Consider the following 23,467-nt stretch of genomic DNA (forward strand, 5'->3'; position numbering starts at 1 on the left):
AATCCGGCCCCTGTGGCAGTTTATTTCCTGGGGTAAAACCCTAAAAAAGGGGCTGTTTTGGCGGCCCTCACGGCCCTTCACTTCATCAAATCTGGCCCTCTTTGAAAAAAGATTGGACAGGGTTACAGTCAAAGAGTTCGAGAGAAGCAGAGAAGCGGGTGCTGGATGTCCAGAGTTTCATTCTCTCCCGTGCTGCAGAGTGTGTGGGACTACCTTATCACATACTCTGGGTGTTGACGTTCCATTCTTTGGAAGCGAGGGAACAGAAGGAACTGTGCGCCACTTCTGTCTTCTTTCTTCTGTGTTCTGTTGTTCTCTCTCGGACGGCCCACCCCCCATGGTGCTTCCGTTGGAAAAGGGGTGTGGTTTAAGCAGCCCGGTTGCCCCACCCTTTCCCATTGTGCCCTGTCCCTTTCCCTGCAAGGGTTCAGGTGAGTGCAAAATGCCTACCATAAACGCATGCAGAAAGACAAACGTATTTTGCCACCCTACTTCCCATGGTAATCACAACACTATACAACACAATACAATAAAAATACCTTTATTGGCATTTCAAGTTAAGACCTTCCAAAATGGCTTAAGATACAAAGTCTTCTTTCTGTTTCCTGTTTCCGAGAGATTTGAATTGGGAGATCCTTTCGATTCTTCATGAATAAGAGGCAGTGGGGTGAGGGAGGCCATGGCCACATCCACACCATTTAAGGCGCTATGAAGCCGCTTTAAACACTCATGGCTTAAACAACCCCCAAAGACTCTGGGAGCTATAGTTGGAAAAGGGTGCCAAGAGTTGTTAGGGAGCGCCGTTCCCTGCCAAGGAGGGAACCCTACGTCTATCCCTACCCCCACCCCCACCCCTGATGCTAACCCTAACCCTAACGCTAACCCTTAAGCCTTAACTAGAACTACAATTGCCAGAGTTCCCTGGCAAGAAGGGAACCCTCACACCTGCCCCCTAACTACAGCTATAATTCCCAGAGTTCCTGGCAAAAAGGGAACCCTAACCCTAACCCTAACCCTGCCCCCTAACTAGAGCTACAATTCCCAGAGTTCCCTGGCAAGAAGGGAACCCTAACCCTGCCCCCTAACTAGAGCTACAATTCCCAGAGTTCCCTGGCAAGAAGGGAACCCTAACCCTACCCCTACCCCTACCCACACCCCCACCCCTACCCTACCCCTAATCCTAATCCTTAACCACCGTAACAAGTCTCCGTCCCCTTAACCACCTACAGTTCCCTGAATCCCTGAGGGGAAGCCATGCCTGTTTAAAGTGACTTCATAGCAGTTCAGTGGTGCACCAAATGTGGCCTAATGTTCCCTCCCTCATTTTTTTCTCTCTCCCCACTGCCCCATCACTTGCAATGCAGCAGATGTCCGCCTGCAGTCTCCCTTCAAAGCTCCTTCTCTCAAGTATGGCCACAGCCTTGTCCATTCCATTTCTGTTTCCTGTTTGCAAGAGATTTGAATTGGGAAATCCTTTCGATTCTTCATTAATAAGAGGCAGTGGGGTGAGGGAGGCCATGGCCACATCCGCACCATTTAATGCGCTATGAAGCCGCTTTAAACACTCATGGCTTAAACAACCCCCAAAGACTCTGGGAGCTATAGTTGGAAAAGGTTGCCAAGCGTTGTTAGGGGGCCCCTGCCTAGAAGGGAACCCTACCTCTACCTCTACCCCTACCCTTACCCCCACCCCTACCCCTGACGCTAACCCTAACTCTAGCCCTAACGCTAACCCTTAAGTCTTAACTAGAGCTACAATTGCCAGAGTTCCCTGGCAAAAAGGGAACCCTAACCCTGCCCCCTAACTAGAGCTACGATTCCCAGAGTTCCCTGCCAAGGGAACCCCAACCCTACCCCTGCCCCTTACGCTAACCCTAACTCTAACCCTTAACTAGAGCTACAATTCCCAGAGTTCCCTGGCATTAAGGGAACCCTACCCCTACCCCCACCCCTACCCTACCCTACCCCTAATCCCAATCCTAATACTTAATCACCGTAACAAGTCTCCGTCCCCTTAACCACCTACATTCCCAGAATCCCTGAGGGGAAGCCATGCCTGTTTAAAGTGACTTCATAGCAGTTCAGTGGTGCACCTAATGTAGCCTAATGTTGCCTCCCTCATTTTCTTCTCTCTCCCCACTGCCCCATGACTTGTAATGCAGCAGATGTCCGCCTGCAGTCGCCTTTCAAAGCTCCTTCTCTCAGGTATGGCCACAGCCTTGTCCATTCCTCACTGCCAGTATTTCACTTTCACTTCTCCGATGTAAATAGGGATGTCCTGTGGTTCTCTTGATGACTTTTAAGACTGGACTTGGGGAAAACCTCACCGGCTCCAGACATCCCTGTAAGGCAAAGGCAAACAGGTGAGTGGGATGGCCAACACCCGACAGTGTCCCCCCAGATTCCTCCTCTGTTTGGCTGCCTTTTAAGAAACAAGGCTTCCAAACCAGTTTGCACCCATCTCAGCCAGCGTAGCCTCGCAACATCCACTAGCCTGAATGCAAATTCTTCTGACAACCATCCACCAGCTGCAACCTCATCAGGTCCATTGCCAGACATCAACCAGCTTCAGAGCTGAGTGTCAGTCACCTTCAAGTAGCGATCCCACCAGCAAGTAATCTTTGTACTTGCCTTCTCCTTGCTCCACAGCATCCCAACACCGGGCCATTGCCTCCTTCCGCTTGCCAGCTTGCCACCACGGGGCAGGAGACCACCAGGGCCACAGCATCCCAGCACCGGGCAATTGCCTCCTTCCGCTTGCCAGCTTGCCGCCACGGGACAGGAGACCACCAGCGCCACAGCATCCCAGCATCGGGCCATTGCCTCCTTCCGCTTGCCAGCTTGCCACCACGGGGCAGGAGACCACCAGGGCCACAGCATCCCAACACCGGGCCATTGCCTCCTTCCGCTTGCCAGCTTGCCACCACGGGACAGGAGACCACCAGGGCCACAGCATCCCAGCATCGGGCAATTGTCTCCTTCCGCTTGCCAGCTTGCCACCGCGGGGCAGGAGACCACCAGGGCCACAGCATCCCAACACCGGGCCATTGCCTCCTTCCGCTTGCCAGCTTGCCGCCAAGGGACAGGAGACCACCAGGGCCACAGCATCCCAGCATCGGGCAATTGTCTCCTTCCGCTTGCCAGCTTGCCACCACGGGACAGGAGACCACCAGGGCCACAGCATCCCAACACCGGGCAATTGCCTCCTTCCGCTTGCCAGCTTGCCGCCACGGGACAGGAGACCACCAGGGCCACAGCATCCCAGCATCGGGCAATTGCCTCCTTCCGCTTGCCAGCTTGCCACCACGGGACAGGAGACCATCTGGGCTGAGTGCCACCGAGCTGCCCATTTCTCTCTGGGGAGGGCAACTGCTGAGGCTTGCGCCTTGGCCCACATTTATACCCCCTCAGCAGCCAAATGCTTTTGTTACATCACAATCAACCCACGGACAATGGCAGCAGCTGGGGAGGCATCACCATCACTCCCTCAGCCCTCACAATGGTGAGCACACCTCACAAACACACACACACACAAGTTGTGCCAATATCTGTGAACGCCACACTGGAAACCCAAGTGGGCAGGAGGGGGACATTTTTAGGCCCAGTGGTTGCATTTCCCTCCCCACAACACTAGTCAAATGCACAAATGAACAGAGCAATGAAAGCAAGCCTTATCTTTGCACAGGAAGCTGTTCAAGGAATGACATGCAGAGAGAAAGTTACCATCTCAGGAAAAAAACACTTTTTCATCAATCAGACAATCAATCAATCATTTATTGTATTTGACTAAAACCCATTATAAAGCCAGTTACAAAAGCACCAAACCCAATGACCCAAACTATGGCTCCCAGATTCTTGGGGGGGGGGGAGCCAGGTGGATGCCATGTGATCTCAGCGATGTGTCAAGTGATGGCTATGTAGTACCTACAGGTTCAGAGGTGGCATATTTCTGCATATCAGTTCCTGAGAATCAGGAGGGCTGTTGGGGTCAGATTCTGCTTGCAGTTTTTGCACAGGCATCTGTGAGAATGGGATGCTGAACTTGGGCCACTGGCCTGATCCAGGCAGCTTTCTTAGGTTACAAAGGAAGACTTCCAAGAGAATACTTTTAATGTAGCACTCCAAGAAATGCTGCAAGTTTCAGAAAGTCAAAGAATGCACTCCAAAATCAGAAATTTTGAAACCATTTCAGCACAGTCCCATTTTACTTTCCCCCTGCATCTTTTGCCCAGTAGAACCCCAGATCATGTTTTAATCTTTAATCAATAGTGTATCTTGCCTTCTGGGAGTGTGAATCAGATGTGCAAACTGCAAATGCAGCAAGAAAAGCTGCTGGGAGGCTTGGCTAGTTTTGGATAAGAGCAGCGAAGAAGTCTTTGCTTCCTGGGAGAAGTTATTTCTCCATTAACTGAATGTTACTCAGAGCTTTCATATGCTTGATGGTACCTTTCTGAGTAGGTCCATCCTTCTTTCCTTCCTTCCTTCCTTCCTTCCTTCCTTCCTTCCTTCCTTCCTTCCTTCCATCTCTCTCGCTCTCTCTTTGTGTGTGCATATGAGAGAGAGAGAGAGAGAGAGAGAGAGAGTGCACAGATGGAAATATTTCAGAGGGAGGGGGTATTGTTTGAAGTTTCTTGATTATTTCACTCAAGCGAATGACCACATTTGCCTCTCTTTTAACTGCAGCTCCTGATATTATTTTGGTTTTTAACCAGGGCCACATTCCCTTTCAGGCAATCTTCAAACAGCCACCAAACAAACAAACAAACAAATTTGTGTACCTGTATTCATCTGTAGTTCTCAGGGTGGTTCTTAGCATATAAATAAGAGATAAAAACACAAAATAAATGCCTGTACAGTAGTGGGTGGGGCCGAGGCAAAAGGGGGTGGAACTACTAACATAGATCTTAATGTGTATTGGAGGCTAATTTCTGCACATGCTTCTCTGTCCTCCATCCAGACAAGTAAGAGGCCTAAATCAGACTTCCAGGACACCTTTCAGTCAGGCAAACATACTCAGGAACATATATTCCTTTAATAATGGAATCGCTCCCACAGAACTTACAAGTGCACCTCCACAAATTTGCTTTAGGTACAGTAAGGGGGTGATTTTAGTAACAATTTTAACATACTGTGGAGGAGTCATATGTAGTGGCTGCATTGAAATGAGCACTATTGTGCGCATGCCCAACTTGTGGGCTTCCCATAGGCATCTAGGTGGCCGTTGTTGAAACAGAACACTGAACCAGATCGGTCTCTAGTCTGACCAGGCAGGGATCTTTTCTTATGTTTTGTAAATCTTCCTATTATTGCTGTCAAAATGTAACCAACAATGCGCAACCCTGTTATGGAGAAGCATCATTTGAACTCTTTGGGCATCTTTTCTTCATGAGAATAGGGAAACTGTTGTTGGAACTCACTCTAAAGTGTGCATTATGTCAGTGTAAAGCAGCCTAACTGGCTTCAGTGCCAGCCCATTGCCTTACTTTGAGCCATGTCTTACCAACAATCTCTTTCCAGTAATTGTGCTTGTCCCCATAAAGTCAAAGAATTCAAGAGAAGCAGAGAAGGGGGTGCTGGATACTGACCCCCCCCTTGCCGCTTCTGTTGGAAAAGGGGTGTGGTTTAAACAGCCTGGTCACCATGCCCCTTCCCATTGTCCCCTGCTCCTTTCCCTGCAAGGGTTCAGGTGAGTGCAAAACGCCTTGGGGTGCAGCAAGCTTTGGGGAGGGGCTGGGGGAGCATGCAATGCTAGGGATGTAATTCCTAGGGAAAGAAAGTGGCCACACGTTCAGTTATGGAAAACTTAATAAATATTTCATACAAAAATAAATAAATAAAATAAATACTCAATGACCTGCCTTTCAAGTAAGTGGAAATGAAGCAGCTGGTTGCCATGGTGAAATTATGATGACACTGTTACTCTGTAGTGGCAGTGCTGAAGTCCTAAGTCAGATTCAAGGGGGGGGGATTTCCCCCCAAGGCCAAGCCTACCAGCTAGCAGTGACCTTAAGTTTTCCAGTAAAACATGAAATGGTGCACACGCTACATCTTGTTTGTGCGCTTATCAGGCATGTCCAAGGTCCATTTGGGGGGCCTAATCCAGCCCACCGGTCAGTTTAATCTGGCCCCTGGGGCAGTTTATTTCCTGGGGGAAAATCCTAAAAAAGGGGCTGCTTTGGCGGCCCTCACGGCCCTTCACTTCATCAAATCTGGCCCTCTTTGAAAAAAGATTTTTTTTAAAAAAAATTATTCGGTTTTCAAATTTTATACAAAACACAACACAGACACAAAGACACAGACACAAACATGCATAATTTCAGAATCTTACTTTCTTAACCACTTTCCCTGACTTCCCCGCACCTCCCCCTCATACATCCCAATTCCAATAGTTAACTCAGCAAGTTCTTATTAACCAGATTTAGCTTAAACCTCAATTAATTCGTAATACTAATCTTTTATGTCTTTTCCTAAAGTCGACCCAAGTTCCCTTCCACAGATTTCCCACTTTTATAGTAATTACTAAACATACTTAGAAATAAGAGAATAACATAAAATTGTACACCCTTTGGATTCAAAAACTCTCCCTCCCCACTCCCCGGTTTCAATCCCCAAAATATGTCCATAATATCAGCTCTTAGCCTGGATTCCTCACGTCCGAGGCCTTCAAATTTCTCTCAATCCCTCTCTGCCTGTTTTGTTGATAGCCCTTTATGTTGGTCATCAAGTCTCGGAGGAGCTCTATCCCAGCAAACTCCATGTTACTTCCAACCAGTCCTCCATTTTCAAAAGCGGAGCCCAAATCATGTTTCTTGCTTCTTTTGAGTCCAAATGTCCCAAAAGCTCCAACTTTTATCTTGGTCAGATTTGTAATCCATATTTCTTCCGATCTCCCCATGAAGAGATCACTCCATTCTTCATTCTTAATTTCAGTCCAAATTCTCAATGTCCAAATCTTGTTTTCCTTGTAATTCTTTTTTGTAGGCCTCTGGTTGTCCCTTTCCACCTGCAACACTTCAGCTCCTCCTTCCCACTCCTCTAAATTTGCAGATGTCCTCTTTGAAAAAAGATTGGACAGGGTTACAGTCAAAGAGTTCAAGAGAAGCAGAGAAGCGGGTGCTGGATGTCCAGAGTTTCATTCTCTCCCGTGCTGCAGAGTGTGTGGGACTACCTTATCACATGCTCTGTGTGTTGATGTTCCATTCTTTGGAAGCGAGGGAACAGAAGGAACTGTGCGCCACTTCCGTCTTCTTTCTTCTGTGTTCTGTTGTTCTCTCTCGGACGGCCCACCCCCCCATGGTGCTTCCGTTGGAAAAGGGGTGTGGTTTAAGCAGCCCGGTTGCCCCACCCTTTCCCATTGTGCCCTGTCCCTTTCCCTGCAAGGGTTCAGGTGAGTGCAAAATGCCTACCATAAACACATGCAGAAAGACAAACGTATTTTGCCACCCTACTTCCCATGGTAATCACAACACTATACAACACAATACAATAAAAATACCTTTATTGGCATTTCAAGTTAAGACCTTCCAAAATGGCTTGAGATACAAAGTCTTCTTTCTGTTTCCTGTTTCCGAGAGATTTGAATTGGGAGATCCTTTCGATTCTTCATGAATAAGAGGCAGTGGGGTGAGGGAGGCCATGGCCACATCCACACCATTTAAGGCGCTATGAAGCCGCTTTAAACACTCATGGCTTAGGTTTCGGAGGGTGGGGAGAGGGCTCTTGCATCATTAACAAGAGAAACTTTCCCCATCGCTGTACCTCCAAATTTGTTGCATGGAAGAAGATGAAGTTTGTATCTCTTACTTCCCCTAATTCAGATTCCTTGCCACAAGGTCAGGTCAGGGTTCGATGTGAACTCACCTGCTTCAACACCTTGATGGCACAGAAGACACATTAGCTAGTACTTTGGTCTGATTGTACCACGTTTTATCTGACATCTTAATTATCATATTATAGGCTCACTCGCTCTCCCTGTCACTCGCAGAGCAAGTAATATAGACGCACAAGGAAAGTCATTGACAAGGGTAATTTTATTATCATGTGTCATTATGAAACCTAATTTAAAGCATCTTTATCCACTGAAAGCCTCCCCCCCCCAGCAGATGCTCTGCAAGGCAAATTACACACCAAAAAACAAAACAAAAAAAAACCTCACCCCAACCCCAGTTATAATAATAACCAGTTCTAAGTATTTAAAGGATCTCTGTCTCTTTTCTCCACAGGTTAAAGAATTGTCCCTGCGTTTTGTCCAGAGAAAATATATCCAGAGTAAAGCAGGTTGTGTGCAGTTTTGCACCTTTTGAGAAAGCAGGGCAGGAATTTAAGAAAGTAAACTTATGGTGATGACAGTTCCAGTGGTGAAGCTAAGGGGGCAGAGGGGGCAGATCAACCCAGGTGGCTCTTACCTTTGGGGGGTGGCATGCTGGGCACAAAGCCCAAGGTGGTGTGCAAGCCCAGGAGCCCGAGAGCCCAGCGCAGCACTCACAAAAGCTGTACGGGGCTGGGCTCACAGTGCGCCTGAGCTCACAGCTGCCCTCTGGCGGCCAAGATGGATGTAACAGGCACGTGCCAGGGGCTCACAGCGTACCCAAGCCACCATGTCTTTCCCATCCTTCAGGAACATGGAGCAGGTCACCAGGTCACCTGGTCACAGTCTCCCCTATAGCAATGGTAACTGCCATTACTGTAGAATGCTGCTGCCTGATGGCTGACAAGAGTGAGCCCCTGTCAGCAAATTATATCCTTACTCAAAGATCTACACTGGATGCCAAGTTGGTGCTGGGTCAAATTCAAGGCGTTACTATTAGATATATAAATTCCTTTACTTGAAAGATCACCTTACCTGATGTGTTCCACTTTGATTTGTGGTACTGGCACTTTTTACACGTGCCACGTGGTGTTCATTCCACACTTGCAAGGATTCATTCCTGTAGTGTGGCATCACCCAGCCTCTAGGACTCCATGCCTATTGATATTAGGTAGGTGCCTTCACTGTACCCCAGTGATCATTACTGAATAGATCAGGAATGGGGAGCTTGTGGCCCTCCAGATGTCATAGATTGGATTGCAAATAAGGAGTTAACTCCAACTTGCTCAGTGTGATTTACTCCCTGCTTGCTCCTGTCACTAGATGTTGCTGGACTTCAGCTCTCCTTATTCCTGACCACTGGCTGGTGCTGATGGGAGTTTGAGTCTGGATGACCACAGGTTTCTAATTCCTTGAATATATAGACTCATGGGTTTACTCAGGATAAGGCAGCTTCTAATTTTATTTTGACCATTTGTATACCGCTTAATTAGAGATATCTCAAAGTGGCGTACAGGAAACCCAATACAGTTAAACTAAAAAAATGAGTTAACTCAATAACATCAGAATTCAATTAAAAAGCTTGCTGGAATATACTGTATAAATAAAAATTTATTTAGAAGGTGCCAAGGCTGATCGCCAAAGAATTGATGCTTTTGAATTCTGGTGCTGGAGGAGACTCTTGAGAGTCCCATGGACTGCAAGAAGATCAAACCTATCCATTCTTAAGGAAATCAGCCCTGAGTGCTCACTGGAAGGACAGATCATGAAGCTGAGGCCCCAATACTTTGGCCACCTCATGAGAAGAGAAGACTCCCTGGAAAAGACCCTGATGTTGGGAAAGATGGAGGGCACAAGGAGAAGGGGACAACAGAGAACGAGATGGTTGGATGCTATTCTCGAAGCCACCAGCATGAGTTTGACCAAACTGCAGGAGGCAGTGGAGGACAGAAGTGCCTGGCGTGCTGTGGTCCATGGGGTCACGAAGAGTCGGACACGACTAAACCACCACAACAAAAAATTGTTCAGCAGAGATATGTCAACTGGGTGTACCATAAAATTGGACCCACAATACTGAACACATGGCTCTTTGTAGATATAGATACATGCCATGCATTTGAGCCATGGAAGAGCACTAGCAGCAATTCCCCTGAAAACCTCAGGGACTGAGTAAGGATATAAAGCATTCCCAGATATATCCTGGGCCCAAGTTGTTAAGAGCCTTGTAAATTAATACAAGGACCTTGAACCTAGGCCAGTAGTGTGTGGGCAGCAAGCATGTGTTCATATATAATATGTATCTTCCTGGTTGTGAAAGAATAACAACAACAAATGCAATCTATCAAAAATCAATACATGGAGACATCAGATAATTCTTCTCTTGTCCCACTCTCCTGTCACATAATGAGGTCATTCTGCTCTCTGGAGCATCCCATTTCTCATCGCCTACATGATAATGACCTTGTTCTTCTTTCATTTAGATTTCTAGATGCTGCTGAAAAACAGCGATGGCAGGACCTTTGTTTTAGTCACTGGGTTTGCCATTAAATTCATACTGTCCATGAGAGCGACTGGATTTATGTTTCATGGAACCGCACAGCCAGAGACAAACAATCTGCTGCCATTATTAAAATGTAGAAAGCGGACACAGTATTTATGATATCAGTCATGCCCCAAGTTGCATTGTGTTGATTGTTTATGCCTCTCTTCTCTTGTTGTCCCACTTGCTTTTGATGACCTTCAATCATGGTGTCCATGGCAACCCAGAGAATGGGATGCTGTGCAAGCGAGAAGATGTTGCAGTGTGTAAGAGGAGCTTGACTTCCTTAGGTTGGATAGGTAGGAAAATACATGTTCTCTGTTCCAGAATGTATAATTCTTTGTAAACATTAAACCTCTATGGTGGAACATTAAGAGAATGAAGAATATGACTGTAGACAAAACCTCCTGTACTGTTGGTATGCTGTCGACTGAAGACATTCATTTGTGCTTCTAGTTCATAAATTACTGATGGTGTGGAGGTCCTGTTTGGTGGAGAAGCAGGCACACAACTATCCCCTCTGCCTCTCAGACGACCTCAGAATTTAAATGCATGTTCCATACCACTGTGTCAGAGACATGGCTGGCAGAGAGGTCTCTGCAGAGGGGGAAGAAGAGGCAGAGGAAAACAGGGATTTGATTCATTCACACAACGAAAGCGAGATAAGCCTGTCTCGCTCTGGATTTTTGCAGCAGCACAGAGATGAAGAAGCAGGATGCAGGTGTTAGTAGGGAGTTGGATTCAACTCCAGAGGAGGAAGAATTGGCAGCACCTGAGTCTCCAAGAAGTAGGAGGTGGAGCAAGTGATTAGAACAAAGGAAGACCAGCAGGAAACAGGGGCGGGCTTGACGTATATCTGGCCTGGGAAGGGGCCAGAAGCCAGTCGAGTCAACTGACTCCGACAGAGAGTTATGGGAAGCTCAGATTGCTGGAAGCTTGTTGTTGATAAATAAACCTCAACTAGTCGAACTGCCAGCGTGCTGTTTCTTGTGTGGGAGAAGTGCTAAACCTGACACACTCCCCCGTTATATGAGAGACAATTCACATGAACATATTCTTAATTTATTATTACATTTATAGCCCACCTTTTATCCAAGAAGCTCAAGGTGGTGTACATGATCCCCCCTCCCCATTTTATCTCTGTGAGGTAGGTTATGTTTTGAGCTCCACCCAATGAATGGGGATTTGAACTCCAGTCTCCCAGATCCCAGTCCAGCATTCTAACCATTACACCATACTGGGTCTCATAGTCATGTGCCTTATGCTGAGAACATTGTTCCATCAGCCCAGTATTGTGTATACCAAGGGTAGCCCATGTGATGCTATCCAGATGTTAGGGTTATCAAGCTCCAACTCCTACCAGCACCAGCCACCTTGGCCAATGGTCAAAGACATTGGGAGTTGTGGCCTGTCCAAAGAGTACAAAATGCTATATTAGGGATGACATTTTTTTCTTTCAATAAAAATGTGAAGAATGTGCATGAACCAGGCACAATTGATTGTAGGTTTGGAGTGCCTGTTTAACATATGAAGCTCATCTATATAGTGGATAGTACTATTTTTCTAGAAAAAGAGATGCCAGAACTCACCATGTACACCTCCTTTGTTCTCTTATAATGGCAAAGGTGCCCACTTGAGAGGTGCTAGTGAGTTCTGGCTGAAGAAGAATGCCACATCCAATAATGTTAAGAACTGGGGCAGATATCCTGTGTCCGAGGTACTTTTCCACCCAATTTTGTCATGCCAAGTTCATTGTTCTGGATCTATCCTAAAAGACATTTGCCCAAAGAAATCAAGCAAATTATTTATGCCTGAAGCACTCCTATAGAATTTTCCATAGCTACCCTGGAAAACATCTATGAATGAGCATTTGAATATAACAACAACAATTTACAATTATACACATAAGTGCATTCAGTGAACTGTATCTACAGTGTAACAGTTCTTCTCTAGTGGAATATACCTTTCCAGGTGCCCAGCACAGCCACAGTATCATGGCTTAGCTTCCTTGGGCACCTGCTAAAGCCCTCACTCCAGCAAAGGCTCCAAAGGCAACAACATTGTCCCTGCACCTCACACTTGTTGTCTCTGTCTGATCATCTCTCCCTTCTAAGAAAGTAAGAAGTGACAGGAAAAAGCCACTACTGCTTGCATTCATCTTGTCTTCTCCACCTGGGCATAAAGCAGGGCTGGGAACCCTTAGATGCGGCCCTCCAGAATTCTCTGCCTGGCCCTCAGAACTGGGCCATACCTACTCACTATCCCTGCTTGTCTTTGCCTGGCTGGGATGGGCCCTTGAACACTGAGGATGCCTTTGGATGGAGAAGAGAGATGGGTGCCCATGATGTGTGTGCAGAAACTAACCTACTGTACAAAGTTTCTTTTTAAAAAATGAATTGGTCCACCCACTTTGGTCTCTTTCCCCACCCAGCACTGCCATGTGTCCTGTGGAAGGTTGCGCAGAAGGTAACACAGGCCATAGCCTGGAAAAGATTCCCCAAACCTAAAGAGGGTGATCAAATGGGTGGTAGCAGTGAGGGGACCCTCTAGAAGGCCAAACTCTATATCCAAACCTGGTGCCGGCACTGATAATTGCCACCAAGCCAAACTAGCAAAGGGAAAACAGCATCTGAACTTAAAACAAGACTCACAACCTGACAAATATCTTGGAACATTTCATCCTTTTCATCTCTCTCTCTCTCGATACTCTTTCCATCACAATGCTAAAAATAGGTTTGTAAGTTATCCCCCTCCTCACCCCACTATGACAACAGCCAACACAAAAATAAGTCTCTGATAACTTAAGGCCCTATCATGAAAGAGGTGAAAAAGAATCACAATGTACAATACCCAGTGAGAGGGGGATTTTCAAAATCAGAAGCCATTACAGATGTCTATGTAGTGCTAATGAGAGTTAGCTGACAAAGCTACCTTTCTCTGCCATTACTCTAATTGCACTTCCATTTTAGCAACGAGCTTCAATCTAGCCTTAAAAAAAGGCTTTCTCAAAGGAACTTACAGGATCCTTTCAAGTATATGAATTATAATAGGAGCTGGAGGGAACTTAGCCTCTTTTCTGAAGGAACTCGCTGCTTCTGCAACAGTGAAGTCTGAGAAAGCAGGGGTAGCAAATGTGTCGCCCTGCAGATATTGTTGGGATTCCAGCTCCCAACGCAACCAGCTAGCATTGCCAGTGCTTAGGGATGGTGGGAGTTATCATCCATGGCATCCTCACACCATCTTGTTAGGGCACCACCTTGGCTACCCATGCAACAAAGCATATAAATAACAAGAATGGACATGGCCTATTTATTTAATCCTTTAAATATACTGGAGTGAAATTTCAAAACAGAGAATAGCCACCTGCCATCCACCACATGAACTTTGACCCCTCTGGATAGCCTTCTTCTTTGCCGTCCTACAAATTTCAGGAAGCCACAACCAGTTCTCCCTCAAGTGCCATAAGAAATTCCTAGCAAAACTTTGACACTGCCCTTCCTTTTTATTCTTCTGAGCTGCAGCAATGCCTTCTTCAATTGACCCAGCTGTTTCATGCTCCTCTCTTGCAGAGGTTGCCGATGAAATGTCCTCCAGATGTTTTGAACTACAACTCCCATCAGCCCCAGCCAATGCGGGCTGTGCTTAGGGATGATGGGAGTTGTGGTCCACCATCTCTGGAGGACACAGTGGTGCTCGGTTTCTGATTTAATTGAGGTATTCTGTTGGTTTACATTTGTGCTTAATTTGTGCTTGTTTTCAACCTGCAAGTTTCCTTCTATTTTTATTATTATTTAAAAATGAATAAAATAATGAGCCTGTGCTTTTTTGAGTCCTTGCTAGCACCCTTCTAGCTTCTGTCCTTGTGAATATCACTGTACAACCCAGCAGTCTCTCTTTCTAAAGAAGAGGCCAGTGCTTTAGGAACATAGGCAGCTGCCTTATACTGAACCTCACCCTTAGTCTAGCTAGCTCAGTATTGTTTGCAATGACTGACAGCGGTCCTCCAGGGTTTCAGTCTGGGAGTCTCTCCCAGCCTTACCTGGAGATGCTAGGGATTGGATTTGGGACCTTCTTCATACAAAGCAGATGCTCTACCACTGAGCCGTGGCCATACCTCTTCCTCCTTTGCTTTGGCAGTGGCTGTTTACACAGCATTGTATGCAAAGAGAAAGGAAGTTCTGTGTAAACAGTTGCTTTGCATGCACGTCCACACGTAGGCTTGAAGCCAGAGATAATAGCACGACTGTGATCTAGCAAGCATCTGTGCCCTAAAGATGATGTTGTCCCAGTTCTTCTGGTGAGCCATCTGTCTGTGCTTGTTATCTTTGGGGCCATGTGCCATCACAAGCTGCACTTTACATGCACTCAATATGTGCAGAATAACTGATGGGATTTCAGTACCTTTGCTTGTCGGTGCATCTCTTCGGGGACATCGGGTGGAAGCCTTCAAATGTGCTGAATTTGAATGAACCTTGGGATAGCCCCACAGTCCTCGTTAAGCAATATTTTCTGCAAAACAAGAGATAGGCTTTAATTGGACCTCAGCCATGCTTCCAATCTAATGACTCGGCACTAGGAAACGAGGAGTAATAATCAGGTTATTTGGGAAGTGTGGAACATGCTTCCTCCCTAACGTCAGTCTGATCGATATATTTAGTAGAATGAGGTGGGAGGACATGGAAGAGTCCTGCGATGGCCCAACAGGCTGTACCACTAGCTACAGATTTATAGGGGAGGGGATACCATCTCTGAATGGTCTGCTATGTAACTATTTGATAGCTGTGCTGGTTTTCAGGGAGTTTCCTCCGCAACAACCATTTCCATGGAGTAATGAACCACGTATACATGTAATTTGAAGTGGTGGGTCCATTCTACTACCCGGTCTATAACTTCATTCTCTTCCCTAGGTCTCTCAACAGATCTAGAATTAGTAAGGGAGGTCTGTGAGGGTGTCTGGATTCAGTACAGTTTGAAGTTACTTTTTATATTTTAAAAATTGTAATTGTTTTGGTTCAGACTATGGAACACACATACTTCTCTTGGTATGTTTTATTGACAGTAAATCACATGGCTGCAACCAATGGTTCTTTATTGACAATTACAACTAATCTGTGTGTGTTTGTGTGTGTGTACACAAATACACGTACACACACACACCTAACTTTCCTTCCATTTTCCTTCCATTTCATTGAAAAGCAAAGTGTCAAGACGATTAACAGGAGTAGTCATATTATCTGGAATTGTGGCCAATTGGGGCATGCCAGGATGTGTTTTCAAACATGCACCTCCCCTCCACACTTTTCATGTTCTGCCAGTGCAAACACCATTGCAAAGTGCGAATTGATCTTGAAGGTCAAGCTAGATGGGACAGCAGGGGACGCATGATTGGATTTTTCACATTAAATAAAAAATAAAAAATTGAACGGCAGCTATGGTGGATAGAAGAAGTTAATAATAAGTCTACCTAAAAGTTTTACCTTCTTTGAGCATCTTCCTTCCTGATTTCAATCTTCCTGGACCGCCCCCTCCACCCAGCAGAAGAGGGGAGTGAAGCACCTTCAGTCTTGGGGAGGAGAGAGGGGAAGGGACGCTTGGTTTCCTTCTCCCACTGTGTTTGATTAGGGTTTTAAAAACTTAACTAAACATTAGCCCCACTTCCAGGCTTATTTGGGACCAGATCCCAGGCAGGTGGGAGTGGTCCCCATGTTGAGCCATTCATAGTAGATGCTTCTGCACATGATAAAGAGGAAGAAAGCCAGATGAAAGAGTTTTTAATTGCCTCTCTTTTGCTATTGATATTGCCTTTCCTTGATTGATTATACTTTTTAAAATTTGCCAGCAGGAAGCCAACAGCTTTGGATAAAGTATGAAATGGAAAGATACATAAACTGGGCATTGCTTATTTTCAGATGATGAATGTAGAGTTAAGTGCTATGTCATTTTGTAGGCCGTTGTTCCAAGCAGCATGAGCAGAACAATAGTCAATATTTCCTGTACCCAGAAGTTTCCACTTTTACTACAAGAAAGATGGGCTTGATTAAACAATCTGCCCAATGAGGAGAGAATTCTTCCCTTGCTCTAATGATTAATCATGACATCACTTCTGAAGATAAATGTCTTGCAGGTGTTACATGAATACACACTGTCATTAATTATAGTACTCCAAACATATATAACTGTTCCAAGAATCTTTATCATCAAACACCTGAAAGTGGGCTAAAACTCTGTTGTGATGATCCACAGGTGAGACAAACATCTAGGACTGGATTTGCAAACTTTTACATAGCGAGCCCCTTTAGGAAAAGACTTGGACTTTCCTAAGTGAAACAGTGGTTCTTCAATCATATATGGGGATCTATGATTGGGCTTGGATTGGCACAATGGCTGTGATACCAACTCAGGGTCGAGTGGATCCTGGGGAAGCTCAGTTTCACCCATGCCTCACTGACAGAGCATCCCATTTCAGGGCTTTCCAATGGCTCCCACCAGCAGGGATGTTAGTGGACCTGTCAATCACCTGCAGATCTGGTGGCCAGCAGGAGGCTGGTTGAGCCAGAATAGCTAGGCAAAGGAATGTCACCACCTAATCCAACTCAACTACCCAGCTTGCTATAAAGGATGGGGGCTTAGATTGTTCTGTTATTCTATTTGGACTAAGATGCGACTTTTAAAACAATAACAACAACCTCTTTTACATTGAAACTAATTAATCTAACTGGCACATTAGCCCATTTCAGGTGTTCTGCCTACCAACCAACCAGTGTTTACAAAAATGCATATATCGGGGGAAAGTGTGCATAACAACAAAGTTATTAGTGAAAATAGCATACAAAAATGCATTGTATTAAGGAAAATTACTTGCAGAAATGTGTACATTAGTCAAAACTGCATATAAAAATGTGTTTATTTGTAGAAATTGGCACTAAAATTTTCAGTTTGCAAATTACAGAGAACTGAATTTAAGATTGGAAAGCTGAGAAACTGACAGAACTGAAACTGAGAGATCCACCCAACCCTACTTCCATAACAGGAAAAAATATAGGATTTTAAGGTTCTGAAACCAATCTATACCTCTACAAGCAACTAGGTTCCAGCTCAATCAACTGTACATTTCTGCTAAGGCAGAGAGTCAGCATTCTTGTCCAACAGTGTTGCCAAATTGGAAAGCTTTCTTAAATGGTAGACCAGGAGGCCTGAACCCAGAGTCTTTTGTGGCAAGCCCCAGATTGACCCTTTTCCACTTTTTATTTTATTTTTTAAATTTCGTTTACAGGGTGGCTGGGCAGATTGCAAAGTACATTGCTTTTTTAAAAATATAATTTTTATTAATTTTATTTTTCTCATAACAAATATCCAGTATCGATAACATTCATTTTCCAGCCCCCCCCCCCCCGTTGACTTCCTTCAGCTTCTGTTTCTGGTTTGTTACATAAAATGTTACATTCTGCTGTTTATATATAATAATATTTTGTCAACTTGTTACGTCTTCTTGTTCTTTGTAATTAAGGTTGTAAATGTTTATTTAAATCCTGCCACTGAGTCCATTTTTTTTAAAAAAAAAATTATTAACCGACCAATCAAATCAAATCAAATCAAATCACATAAATTCCAAATAAAGTTCATAATTCTATCGAGTCTTATCTTGCTTTTTCACATCTCATCTTGTTCGTATATATATTTTTTCTTTTTTTCTTTATGATCTCTTCTGATAATCTCCTTAAGCAGATAAACACCAATTAAAATCCTGTGTGAATTTTCCGTTAGTCCAATCCTCATATCGAGATGGTTTCCATATATCATCGCTTCATAAATAACATCGCTCTTTCCATCATTTATCTCACAATCTGTCATTCTTAAGTCCCTCTGAGGAGTCTCCCACACAATATAAAAGCAGCTCTATTCCTCCTCCCAGACTCAAGTCCTCCGACAGAGCTTGCCAACATGGTGACGGTATTTCTAACTGCGTCATTCCAAAGCTCTTATATTTTTCACAATCTTCTTAAAACATGCTTTGGTTAGAAAATTTATCTCCACACAGTCATAAATCCACAGCTTAAGTCATTAAAACGACATTTCTGACTGTGAGGGGGGGGGATTCTTGTTTAATCACATAAAGGAAAGAAAGGAAAGTTTTTTTCCCCTCCCCCATCCAGTCCCTTTGCCATACCGAGTCTTGGTGTATCGTCTCATGATTTATTCTTGTTCCTCCGACTCATCTTGCTTATCAGAGATCTCTTCAATTAGCAGTCTTTACTCCCCCTCCTTCCTTGAAATATGTGCATTCGCTTCCTCCTAATTGTTTCTTTTGAAGTTCTTGCCGCTAGGGGCGCGGATCAGAGACAGCGTCCAGGAGCGCCGAGATCCACAGGAGGGCATTCTGCCTAGTGCCCCCATCCCCACAAATTCGGGGGTGGTATAGGGCACAGCAGGCAAGGGCAGCCCCCCCCCACAACCTTGGGGGGTAGGGAGGCTATTTACTCCCATCACAGCCTCCTAATTACCTCGTGTGGGTCGGAGAGATGCTATTGTCAGCCATCTTCCGATGCGCCCCTAGTGGCCCCTCCTGAGTCCATTTTTTAAAATTTTGTTTCTGTAAGTATGTTATAAAAGGTTCCCATTCTTTCCCAAAGTCACCATTGTCCTTTTCTCGCAATTTGTCCGTTAACTTTAAATTGCAAAGTACATTGCTGACGAAATCTCAGCCACTCACTATCTTAATCTCCGAGAAATGTCTACACAAATAAACTAGCATATACAAACTGTTTCTGCATTGTTGGCTTGTTCCCTAAGCCCTTTGAGTAACAAGCAATGCTCCTGGTAAGACTGCTTATGGCATCAAATCGACCATGTCAACTTATTCTTTAAATTAAAGGTCCTACAGAGTTTTCTCTCCCTGTGGCCTTTCTATCCTTAGGCCAGTGGATGTGGGTGTGGTGATCACACAGGGTCCCTGGACGTTTCACCGTCTATTGATCCCTGCGCCACCACTTTATTTCTCGCTTCCACCACCCAGGCCCTACCTGGTAAAATACTGAGTCCAGTCAGGGTTAAATTGGAACATAACTTCTGTTTATTTATTGCAGTTTAACAAGCGCGTGGTTTCATAAACGGTATCAGTCAAATACAATCATGGGGTGCCTATCCAGACCTATAACTTCCGCTACCTGCTCTCACTAAACCACCTCTCAGATATTTACTTGTCTTCCTAGCTCGTAACTGTTCCTGACTCAGATTATTTCGCTACACTAACTCAAACTGCCCACAGACTCTATCCCAATTCACTCCCACTCCAACCAACCACCCAACTCCCAACGAACTACTCTCTTCACCCCTCCCAGAGCTGGTTTTATAGTCCCTCTGACTCCACTCCCTTGGGTTCTGATTGGGTAACTTGTTTAACTATTTCACCTCCAGGACTCTCATATGTTAACGTCACAGTGGGTTCTACTCTTAACTAGTTCCTGGCTCCTCCCAGGAACAAATAGCTCTGATTATTTGGTCTACTGTGGCAACACTGCAAGCCCAATGGATTTTTGTCAACCAAACTATTAGTCATCCATATCATAGCTACAGTTTCGGGCTTGACTTCAATCATGAATTTGGTTTTGTCTCTCCAACACCTCCTGGCATCTTTACCTTCATATATATCATGCATCTTTGGCCAGACCTCTGTTCATAACACACATGCCAGTTGGGCTGTTTTCCTCCCACAGCTGTGGACATAGTAACAAGAAATACTGGCTTCCTGAAGAACAAACATGCATATGTGTTTTTCATCCAGAGGAAATTTAATTGTCTTGCTCACAGGTTGTTGTGAAAGATCAGTTAATGTTTGTTTAGCTCCCGGAAGACAGTGCTATGAAAATGATATATGGAGTTGCGGAGAGGAAGAAGCAATTTCAGATTGCCTTTGTCAAATGCCAAGACAGCAAAGGAAAGCTACAGGTTTAACCATTTTTGGGAAACCACAGAGTTGATTACTTTTAGCACTTGCTGTGAAATACAGCTCTTGCACCTGCTTTCCTTTATGGCGCAATGAAATAATAACCTACAGCAGGTAGTAGCTGGCAGCCCTTTGTTCCGGATCTTTGTTCAATAACAAGCATGAATTATGTCTGCCAGCAAAACTGGAGGCCACAGAAAGGAAGGCGAGGAGCAAACTTGAGGAACAAATACACACTGGAGAAGAAATAAAATTAACTGAAGAAGAACCGAAGAGAAGAAAAGGGGTCCACCATTTAAACTTAAGACCAAGCTAGATACGGCATAGGAAGGGTGTGTGTGTCCCGTTTTAAATGGCAAAGTCCTCTGTTAGAAAGCACCTTCTCCTTGAAGCACTAGTCAGTTTGAAGATAAAGACACCTAAGAAGGGAGTGCAGGGGGCTTGAAGTTGCTCATCAACAACTGGTAGGGCTATGCATCAGATTCCATCAAGGTCCAAAACAAAGTGGGCCAATTTGGGAGGATCTGGGCAGGGACAGACTTTGGTCTTTCAAATTTCAGTAGCACCCTGTGTGAGGCCAGAATTTGGTGTCCCCTGCCTCTTGCCTTCTGTTCTGCTCAATTCACAACATCATAGTTGTTGTGCTGGGCCCGGGGGTTAGCCCGAGCAACGTGGTCCAGGTCCAGTCCCGAATCCAAGTGTTCCATGAGGAGTCAGTCTGACAGGGCCAAGGCAGGAAACCAGCCAAGGTCAGGCACAGGGTCTCAGGCAGGTTCTAGCAAACAGCAATGTTGCTCCCGCAACCTGGGACGGGGTCTGACAGCCTTTTATCTTTGTTGGGGTAACGGCCAGTCCTGATCCCCCGGTGACTCACCTCCCTGTCTCGCCCAAAGGCAAGCACTCCTCCTGCGAGTACTCAGGTCTCTTCTTCTCTCAGACCATAGTCTCTGCAGCTTGGGAGATGTCGGTGGGTTATTAGACCCAGAGGCTGCCTCAGCCTCTCCTGACCCAACTGGTAGTGGAGCAGCTGTAAGTGATGTCCCAGCTGAAGGCAATGAGGTAATCCCCGAATTTGGAGCCAGGGCAGGCTCAGGCCCCTGACTCAGCCCAGCTGGTGTTTGTTGCAGGGGAACCTGTGCAGACTGGGGTTCTTCAGAATCAGGCCCCAGACTAGGTTCAGATGCCGCCTGAGGCAAAGGATCTGGTGCGGACTGAGACTTCTCTGGTTCCGAGTCCGAGCCCAAGTCCCAGGCCATCACAGTTGTGACATCCTGCATCACCCCCTAGGCTCTAGGCCTAGTGCTGCAGAAACAGTTGCACCACCCTAAATCTGCCTTTGAATTGGGCTTCAGCTAACTTGGGTGGAGACAGCCCTGGAGGGCCCTAGTTCAGATCAGGTCATGGGGTATGATCCAGGGCAATCAGGTACCTGTCATAAGGCAGGGTGTGGGACAAGCAGGCAGACCCAGTGTCCCCCTCCCCCCGACATGAAATACACTGGAAAAGCAGACCCCAGCAGGATGGAATCCTTCACTCAGCACCTGGTGAGTGGAGGATTCTATCCTGCAGTCTGCAAGGCAGTACCCCGCAGGATTGAACCCTCCTGTTCACAGTACAGAATTGTTGGTTATCTGGTGATATTTTATATTATTTATTATGGTTGTTGTACGATTGTATGTAGACTGTTTATTTTCTGTTAACTGGTCAGAGCACGAAATGTTTTTTTGTGGAATATGGTGAATATAAATAAACTGACCATGAGTTACAGCTGCTTCTGGATTGGATCGCTTTAGGCTATGCTCCCTCAATGAAAAAACTGTGCATATTTTCTATATGCAGGGAAGGGGTTTCCTCAGTCTCAGTTCCTCAGCCATTTGAAGCCTGAAGTAGTGCAGTAACCTCTGAGTTTTTCTAATTCTATAATCTGCCTGTCCCTGTGAGATGGACTGCAGCCAAAGTTCAGTTAGTTACTTTAAAAGCCATTGATTTAAATGAGACAGTTAAGTGCCTTCTTTGTATTGAAATCAATACCATATTTTTCGCCCTATAGGACGCACTTTTTCCCCTCCAAAAATGAAGGGGAAATCTGGGTGCATCCTATGGGGTGAATGCAGGCTTTCACTGAAGCTTGGAGAGCGAGAGGAGTCAGTGCGCACCGACCCCTCAAGCCGAGCACCCCTCGTGCCGGGCAGACATCCGTAGCGTGGGGAGCCCTGCGGGGAACTCCTGCAGGGCTCCCCACGCTGTGGATAGCAGCCTGCCGTCCGGCGCGTGGGGCACCCTGAAGCAGAGCGCCCCTCGTGCCAGGCAGACATCTGCAGCGTGGGGAGCCCTGCAGGAGTTCCCTGCAGGGCTCCCCACGCTGCGGATAGCAGCCTGCCACTCGGTGCGCAGGGCGCCCTGAAGCAGAGCGCCCCGTGTGCTGGGCAGACATCTGCAGCATGGTGAGCCCTGCAGGAGTTCCCCGCAGGGCTCCCCACGCTGCGGATAGCAGCCTGCCACCCGGTGCGCGGGGCGCCCTGAAGCAGAGCGCCCCGTGTGCCCGGCAGACATCCGCAGCATGGGGAGCCCTGCAGGAGTTCCCTGCAGGGCTCCCCATGCTGCGGATAGCAGCCTGCCACCTGGCGCACAGGGCACCCTGAAGCAGAGCGCACCACGCACCGGGCAGGCATCGGCCAGCCCCACAAGCTCGGGGACAGCAGGGAGGCGCAGCGCCACCATCACGCTGCTCCTTGACCTGGTTCGGTTTCCCCGACCTGGTTTTGGGGGGGGGGGAAATAAAGGGGAAATTTTTTTCCTTTGTTTCCCCCCCAAAAAACTAGGTGCGTCCTATGGGGCGAAAAATCGGTATGTTTGGAGCCCTACTTCAGCTGCGGTTTTTGAAACCCCGAACTATGTGCTCCATTCCAGTCAAAATGATGTCTAAATAGAAAAACCTCTAGAGAGGTAGCCATGTTGGGGAATCACGACCCCACCCTGGACCCACACAACATGCACACACAGAGAAGTTCATCTGCCACCTTCATTATGACAATCCAGTATTGTGGACTGCCATATCAACAACTGCTACTACCACAGTTTGAACAATGGGAAATATTCAAACCACCAACCAGAAAATGTAGTCTAAGATAACAGCTGATCTCATACAATGATGGGCAACCAAATCTCTCACAAGAAG

General features: G+C 46.0%; 1 long non-coding RNA gene across 2 annotated transcripts; it reads left to right on the top strand.

Moving 5' to 3' along the window:
• Positions 1-354: 354 nt before the first annotated feature.
• On the top strand, positions 355-5,705 carry LOC308585965. Of its 2 annotated transcripts, none has more exons than XR_014007701.1 (3): positions 355-431; positions 2,272-2,363; positions 5,518-5,705. It is a non-coding gene; the product is annotated as an uncharacterized lncRNA (long non-coding RNA). The 2 variants fall into 2 exon arrangements; XR_014007702.1 differs by lacking the exon at positions 355-431 and adding an exon at positions 1,203-1,407 and having other exon boundaries at positions 2,206-2,363.
• Positions 5,706-23,467: the final 17,762 nt, after the last annotated feature.

The sequence above is a fragment of the Podarcis bocagei genome (genome assembly GCF_964188305.1).
Source record: "Podarcis bocagei genome assembly, chromosome: 4".
Classification (NCBI taxonomy): Eukaryota; Metazoa; Chordata; class Lepidosauria; order Squamata; family Lacertidae; genus Podarcis; species Podarcis bocagei.